The sequence below is a fragment of the Falco biarmicus genome, chromosome 2 (genome assembly GCF_023638135.1).
Source record: "Falco biarmicus isolate bFalBia1 chromosome 2, bFalBia1.pri, whole genome shotgun sequence".
Taxonomy (NCBI): Eukaryota; Metazoa; Chordata; class Aves; order Falconiformes; family Falconidae; genus Falco; species Falco biarmicus.
The window spans coordinates 9889750-9897578 of NC_079289.1; positions in this window are offsets into that span (position 1 = coordinate 9889750).

A 7829-nucleotide genomic window follows, 5' to 3' on the forward strand; every position below is an offset into this window, starting at 1 on the left:
TTAAAAAATACCTTAAATGAGACTAGTTCCCCAAAATATAGTCTGCTTTAATATTTCCAACCAGATCTTCTCCTCAATCATCACTCAGAGACTGGGCTGTTTCACTTCAATTATCTTGAGCACTAGACAGCAACTTCAAGGCCTTTGAGCTCTTTCCTTGTAAGATATTCAAACTCAAAATCTGAATTTAATGGGGAAAAAAAAATTATATGTACACATACACATTTGTAAGGATGTTACTCTTTTTTATAAAGTAATCTCTAACATTTGGAGTACAAGTAGTCAAATGCTGCTCGGTGAAAGGGCAACGACCCAGAACAGGTCCCACTAGGGTCTCCCCAGCATGACACCAGGCCATATCTCCAGCACCATGCCTCATCTGGAGCTGCATACCAGAGCAGACGTTATGAAGCTTCTTCATAGGACTGCTGCAGAATTGCGGCACCGAACAGGACGCAGCCAAGATGGAAGACCCCTTGATGAAAATATGGCTTGTTATATGCAATTAGTTCTCACACAGGAGTGGTTTTGCTGTGAGATCATGCTCTTTGGCAGGAGTTGTCAAGGTTTATCTGTTGCTCCTCAGGCAGAACCAAGCGATGATGCTGAGAGAAGGTTTCTCCAAAGAAACAACTACTCAAGCAAAGCGGCCAGGCAATGTTGACTGGGCTTGGAGAGGTGTCAGAGAACTAGAAAACAGAAAGGGCGCAGCACAGGGCAAAAGTTCCCTCAGTGACTAATTTAAGACTACTACCTACTCCATCTTTAAAATTGCTGTACCTGCCTTCTTTAAGCACAGACCATCTCAAAGTGATTCAGAGGCATGATCTAACAGCTAAGGCCTTATAAGGGACAAAACCCACATGGCTGCAGTTAGGACTGTCCTTAGCAATCTGTATGATCATGGAGAACTCATGTATCTCTACCCTTGTTCATCTTTTCTACTCAAACTGAAAGCTCTTTTGAGCAGCATTTATGTATTGCTAAGGGGTCACAAAACTCAGACCCGAAAGGATTGCCTATATGCCTGGTAGCTTGATAGATGAAGATACTACAATTCAAGGTATTTCAACATAAAGAAGAATTAGTTGTCAGGACTTCAATATGATTTTGTGAACAGTTTTGAGATTTTCAGGTTTTTACCTTTGAGGACAAGAAGTGTTTTCATAATTGCAAACATATCAGCTAACTGAAACCTCCACCTCTAACCCTCTTAAAATTCAATTCAGTCTGATTGAATTAGTTTGTTGAAATGATCTTATGATATTTAATTATTATATTGACCATTTAATCATTTCATATAAGCCTCATATTACCTTCTATAATGTAAAATAAAACTCAAAACTAGTTTATTTTTATTTTTAAAATAATTAACTGAAATATTTTGGCATTCAAAAATAAATCCAATAGTTAATTAAGAAATTAATTAAGCTCTTTTCTGTGAGGTTTTTAAGTTTCAGCTACTAGGTATTTTCTGACCAGAACTTTTCATCCAAAGGTATTTAGACTAGCTCCACTCATAAGGTCTTTGCTTAAAAAAAAGAATGTTTAAATTATTTTAGTGACAATAATATACAATATGCATCAAACATAACTGTACTTAATTATATTAATATATCTGTTCATTATCTCCTCATCTAAAAGAGCTCAGAAGTATCCCTTTGATACCAAAGTTTTTCTTATCTTTCTCATCTTCTCTTGGCTATTTTGAAATAATAAATTCATTCCTCTTAAGAAAATGATGACCTAGTTTCACAGTTTAATGCACCTCACTTCTGTTTATTTTTAAATTATCACTTCCTAACGATAAAAGAAAGATTCATTTAAACATTGTTGTTATGTGAGAAAAGGGAACAGTCTGGAAAGAGCCTTTTCTGTACACATCCTTTGATCCGCCCTGCTAACTGGCACGTCTGCAGCTTTGTGGCCTTGTCCATTGAGCAATGTTTGAAGTCCTCCATGATGCTAATGTCTGCTAAAGGATTTTAAGCTTGACAGCTTTTGCAGAAACATGCTGCCATTGCTGACTGCTGTCCTTGTTTTCCTACTGGAGAGATTAAACATTTTCTGTACTTTCTGTTCGTGAAATAAATCTTTTGATCTACCTGACTCCAAGATATTTCCTTTAGATATTTCCTGTATCATGTTATAATTTCATTTCAAAACAAAATCATTAATGAAAGCACAGTTCCTAGTGGACTTCAGGGATACTCTAACTTTTCTTTCATTTGCATTTAGGTTTATACTTTTCAGTTTTTGTTTGGTTTTCAGGTAGAAATGAGGACATAGGAGACTGACAGTGTTAGACTGGAGGCTGTTCCTTTCAGGAGATGAATGCTGTGTCAGAAAGAAAAGGGCTTTGCAGTAGGAACACTTGTCTATGACCCTGTACCCTTCATTGTAAGCGTAGTGAATCCCCAAGGAATGCAGCTACCTGGGGTTTTTCACTGTTAGTTGGACCCAGTCCCAGTTCTGGTTTAGGCTATTAATTATTACATTTCTCAGAAGAGCTGTCCCCTTCTACAAGTGAGTAACATCTCACTTCTGTATATTCATAACCTGTAGCATACCTTCATGTAATATTAGTTCTTAACACTGCTATGGTTTGTAACTCATCTTCTCTGAAATACACTTGATGTCCTATTCTGCTGCGGTTGTAGATAAGCACTACCAGAAGTCATCCAGCAAAAAGGGGCATAATTCAGGGATTAGATAGATTCTGAAGGCCTTCAGTTAATCTTCTGAGTTTTCTGGTAAGTGCTTCTCTTTCTGCCCTGTCTCCTCATATGTGAAATTGAGGTAAAAAAAAATTCCTGACAGCGGTCATAAAAGAATAAATATATTATAGGTCAAGAGAAACTCAGATAACTACAGTAATGATTGCCACATTTATGTGGAATTCTTGGAGCATATTAATCATTCTTAAAGTATTTTATGTAGGATGAGAAGGCTTACACTGTGTGACTAACTACTTTCTTGGACATAGTCTCATTTTAGTGACATGTTGGGTAACAGTTTCCTCTTGGTGGATAAAGATTGCATTTCAGAAGAATATTTGAAAAATGTATTTGAATATTTTAGGGGTAGAGGTGGTTTTCAAATTATAAATTCAGAGGGTATTGCCAGGTAGGAGACTACCATCCTCAGCTTTTGGATGCAGAAACTGAATAAGGAAGATAGTTACAGACCAGGGTTGAGGGCAAGGATATGATGTCCTGAATTTCAGACTATGTTGCCCTAGGGCAAAAGAACAGTTAGCTATTAAATAATTACAGAATAATTTTTGGTGTAGAAGCTCTTTACAGTGGTGGAGATCTCATGGCTAACTTGGAAAATCTGTCCCAAGCCAGACTAGCCTTTCACAAGATCTTCTTCCCTAGTTCTTAACCTGTTCTTCTATGTTCTCTTTCAATTTAAGCCTACTGTATCTTGTCCTACTAAATATGAGAATAACTTCTCAAAATTGTGTTTTCAGAAGCCCTTAATGGTTTTGAAGACAAGCACCATGTCCCCGCTTAATTTTTTATTTTTTTTAAGACTAAGCAAGTACACTTTTAATCTGATGATCCTGTTTTCTACCCTTCTTTTCATACTTCTGGTTTTCTTGTGGTTGATCTCAAAGTAGTTCTTGTTGTCCATCCAGCATGATGTGCAGTTTTTGTGAAGGTATTTTATTTTCTCCACTGTGTACCTTGCCTGAGCAGGGTAGAACTGAAAGACTATTTTCTATCTCTGAAATGTATTACCTCTTTGTATACTTTCAGTATGATATTTACCTTGTTTAACAATGGAATGACACTTTTGACTTCAGTTTAACTTGTGATCCATTTTAAACTTCCGGGTCTTTTTTCTGCAGAACTGCTTCTTAGTTGATCACTCCTCATCCAGTACTTAAGCAGCCAATTATTCTGTTCTAGGAGCAGCTTCATCCAGCATGATACTACTTACAGATTTAATAACCACACTCTGTTTATCAATTCAAATCAGTGTTGGCAGTATCAATTAAAAACAGATTCAAGGCAGACCTCTAGGAAAGCCTTGAGCTTACATCTCTTGTTAGAAAGCTAATAAGTGAGAAATACAGTCTGAATAAAGTTTTAAAGCCATTTGTGCACCTAAGACAGGGAAGGCTAGTTTCATATCTTCTTAATGTGCTTATAAGAATGCTCATATGCAATAATAAAAAAATTAATTATTTTAAGATACAGTCACTCATTCTTCACAAGTGCTCTGAACTGGATACTAGTTTGGCTTGATATGATTTATTTTTGAAGAACAAGCATTGTTCTTTCTTTATAACACCAGAAGGAAATTGCCCATTTCTTACAAACAGTTGTTTATTTGTTGTAGAAATCACATTGGCTGAGCTCTTTCCTCACTTTTTTTTTCAAGATTTCAGTTTGTTGGAACCTCATACGTATGCCAAATTTCTCCAGGAAAACCATTAAAGCCTTTTACACTGTTTCAATCAATTCAGCAATGTAGATGAACCAGATGTTTTAAGAACTTATCATTATCTAATCCCTAGAAATTTCTATAATTTCTGAATTTCCTTTACTTTATTCTAGCATGATGTAAAGTATGACAGGTAGAATTTAGATCTTGAACAAAATCTAATCCTAAAATCCTTAAGCAACCGCTCTCTAGATTTAATGTCACTATTTATCAAGTATTCTTCACATTCAAGTCTCCAAGTACGTATAAGATGTCACTATGTCAAATGAGAATTATTTTTTGACCAGAAAGATCATTTTAACAGAACAAATAGATTGTGGCCTCACAATTTTCCACCCTCTTTCCAAGAAAGATAGGTTATATACTGATTAGTATAGCACTTTTTCGGAAATTGAAGAATATGAGTTTGAACAAACTCAGGCTAAGGAGGAAACAAGACTCAAATATTCATTATGTTCTAGGACCATATTATAGTTGCTAAGCTATGATATAAAAAAGGTAGCCTCTTTCTCTACCCATGTCTTAAGAGAAAATAAGCCTATTTTCAGGATAAAGTTCAGACTGGGAAACAAATTGAACAGTAGTAGTTAAAGATGTGATCTGTACCTGTCTTGTTCTCTTGCGCATTAACACAAAGATTTTCTGAACCAGATGCTGAAGTATCTCACCCTATTTAGGTGTTAGACAGAGAACCTGCATACCAAACACAGAGCTAGATACCCCTTGACAAGCATCAGTAACCTAAAAGTACAGACTTTGCAATACATCCTTCTGAAACAGATACATTCCTTACTGCATCTAGCCTGAAATCTTTCAGGAAGACAACAGCTGTAGCTGAAGATAGTTTGATCTTTTGGCAATTTAGGACTTTACTTAAAGTTTCTGGTCCTCTGCCTATAAAAGTATCAGTCCCTAGCCTCCATTTTTATCTTTTCCCATCTAATTTTTTTGAGGAGGGAGGGTGTGTGTGGATGGATGTGTGTGTGTATGTATTCCATGACACAATAAACTGGAAAATAAACTAGAAAAATTATAGAAATTGTAGAATAAATAGTCAGTCGGGGGAAATTTTGAACTCATATTCCTGACATCTTATTTATAGTTTCATTAAGTATTTCCCTCCATAATTTCTAATTGACTGACCAGATATCAGAGTAGCAAAACATTTCTACAACATACTCACCTACTGAAAAGAAAACTGTTGAAAGAAAACCAAACTGCCTTCAGGCAATGAAAAAAGTGGGCAAATTAATCTATCTGAGCATGGACTGAAATGGCCAAGCTGTTTCACATCAACCATTAAATGACTATTAAGACATTCCTTCTCCATTCCATCACTACATGTTACCCCATTAAATTATTAAGAGACCAGGAGTGTCAGAACTGATGTGTTTTCATTTCCTTTTGGAATAATGCTTACTTTCAGCATGTTTAGGAACCATGCCATATATTTAATGAACAAATGTATTTTCTTCAAGAAGGTTCTCCATAACCTGAATGCCTAATTTGGGGGCAGGGATGGAGCAAAGGGGAACTGATCCTATAGTACAGTTGACATGACTTTGCGAATTTCAGCATTTGAAAGATCAGCATTGGCACTTGGCATGGCAGATTAATGAGCATTCAGAGTGTTCTGAAGATCAGTCTGGGCTAATTCAGCTGGATCTCCCTGTCAAATGCCCTTTAATTGACATGATTTCAAGGATGCCATTGACAGTAAAGGAAACATGTTTTGGGCACTGCTGTTGCTTTACATATTTCTGTTGTTTACAGAAACACTGCAAATAAATTTTGCCTAGAGGGGCGATGAGAAATATATTTACGGTTATTCTAGAATGCTGGGCTCTCCTGGACGTACACACAATAGAAACCTTTTGGCCAAAGAGCTGATGGTAAAATGATCAGAGGACCAGAAACTCTTTTTGACTGTGAGATGCTCAAGGCCTCATGTGATGTGCTAAACACTGTTATCTAGCAAATTTAGCTTCTTCCTTAATGAAACATGCAAATTACTTTCAACTGGACAATGTCGAGGATGCCAGCTAGGATACAGAAACATTGTAAAGTTTTTCAAAAATATTGTTAACTTGGCTAGAAATTTGGGAAAAGAAAGAAGCTCACCTTGTCATACTTACACTAAAAATTTTGGGCTGGATGGAAGGATAATAGCAAAGGCAATAGAGAAAGAAGAAGGAAAATAAGGCATAATTTTGCAATGAGGTGATGTGTCTGTCTATGTTTTGTTTTATTGCTTTTTAATTGTTACCTTAGACTTTCAGAAAAAGGAAATGTGATTTCTGTTGCCCCAAACTGCAAGAATATTCATTTTTCTTAATGTTTTTCTCTGGGGAAACAAGCTAATTATTGTACCTTTATTCCCCAAACTGCCCATTCCCCAAACTGTCCAAAGGGTCATTAGGACCCTTAGAAAGGATGTTGGAAATGCGATCTCATTCCCTCTGACTGAGGAGTATCTGATCTGTACCTTCCACTGTGGATAGCCTGAGCAATCTGGGATGGGTTCTCTTAATCTTTCCTGGTGCTACTTGTCCATTTTTTATTAAAATTACATTTTAGTTTCATTTCTCCCTATATTCAGCAATGCTGAATTTTGTAATCCAGAAATCTCCCAGAACTTTTTCTGGGTTTTGTAGCAGCAAAACTTTCAACTTTATGCATGTAGTCTCTCATAAACTATGAAATATGGGACAGCAGGATGTTCACTCATAGCATGCCAGAAGTTGTCATGGAGGTTGATATGTTAAGTATAGGAAAGAAAATTCACAGCATGAAATACCATCCATTTCCTAGAACAGTGAGGTGCAAAGGCAAATGTTTTAAATATACAAATAATTTGAAAAACAATTGTTATAATTACTAGCAGGGAAAAGAAGATAATTTGCAAGCTTAAAAGTAATGTCCTCTACATGAATTAAATCATAAAATACATGGCTAGGGTCTTAAAAAATGTGAATTAAGGACTAAGTTTTAGGTTAACATTTGTGTGTTTGATAGTGACCTAGTTTGATAAGGTCACTGCAAGAGTAGTCATAAGTATTCCTAGATGAATAAAAATAATGACATCATCACGGATAATAAGACTTGAAGCAAGAAAATAGGAAAAGTAAAGAACACAAATTATTTGTAAACCACCTCTAAAATGCTGAAATCGAACAGTTTTTTTTAAAAACAATGGCTAGAGTTTTTATCATATAGTAACCTTGACATTTTTAATGGGAAAAGTTAATCTTATTGCTCAGAAACATCAGCCTCTCATATTTTGGTTCATTTCCTTTAGACCAGAAAGATAGAATATAGATTTTGTTGTGCACTGTAATATACAATGCATACTGCAGGTAAATTTATTTTGTGTT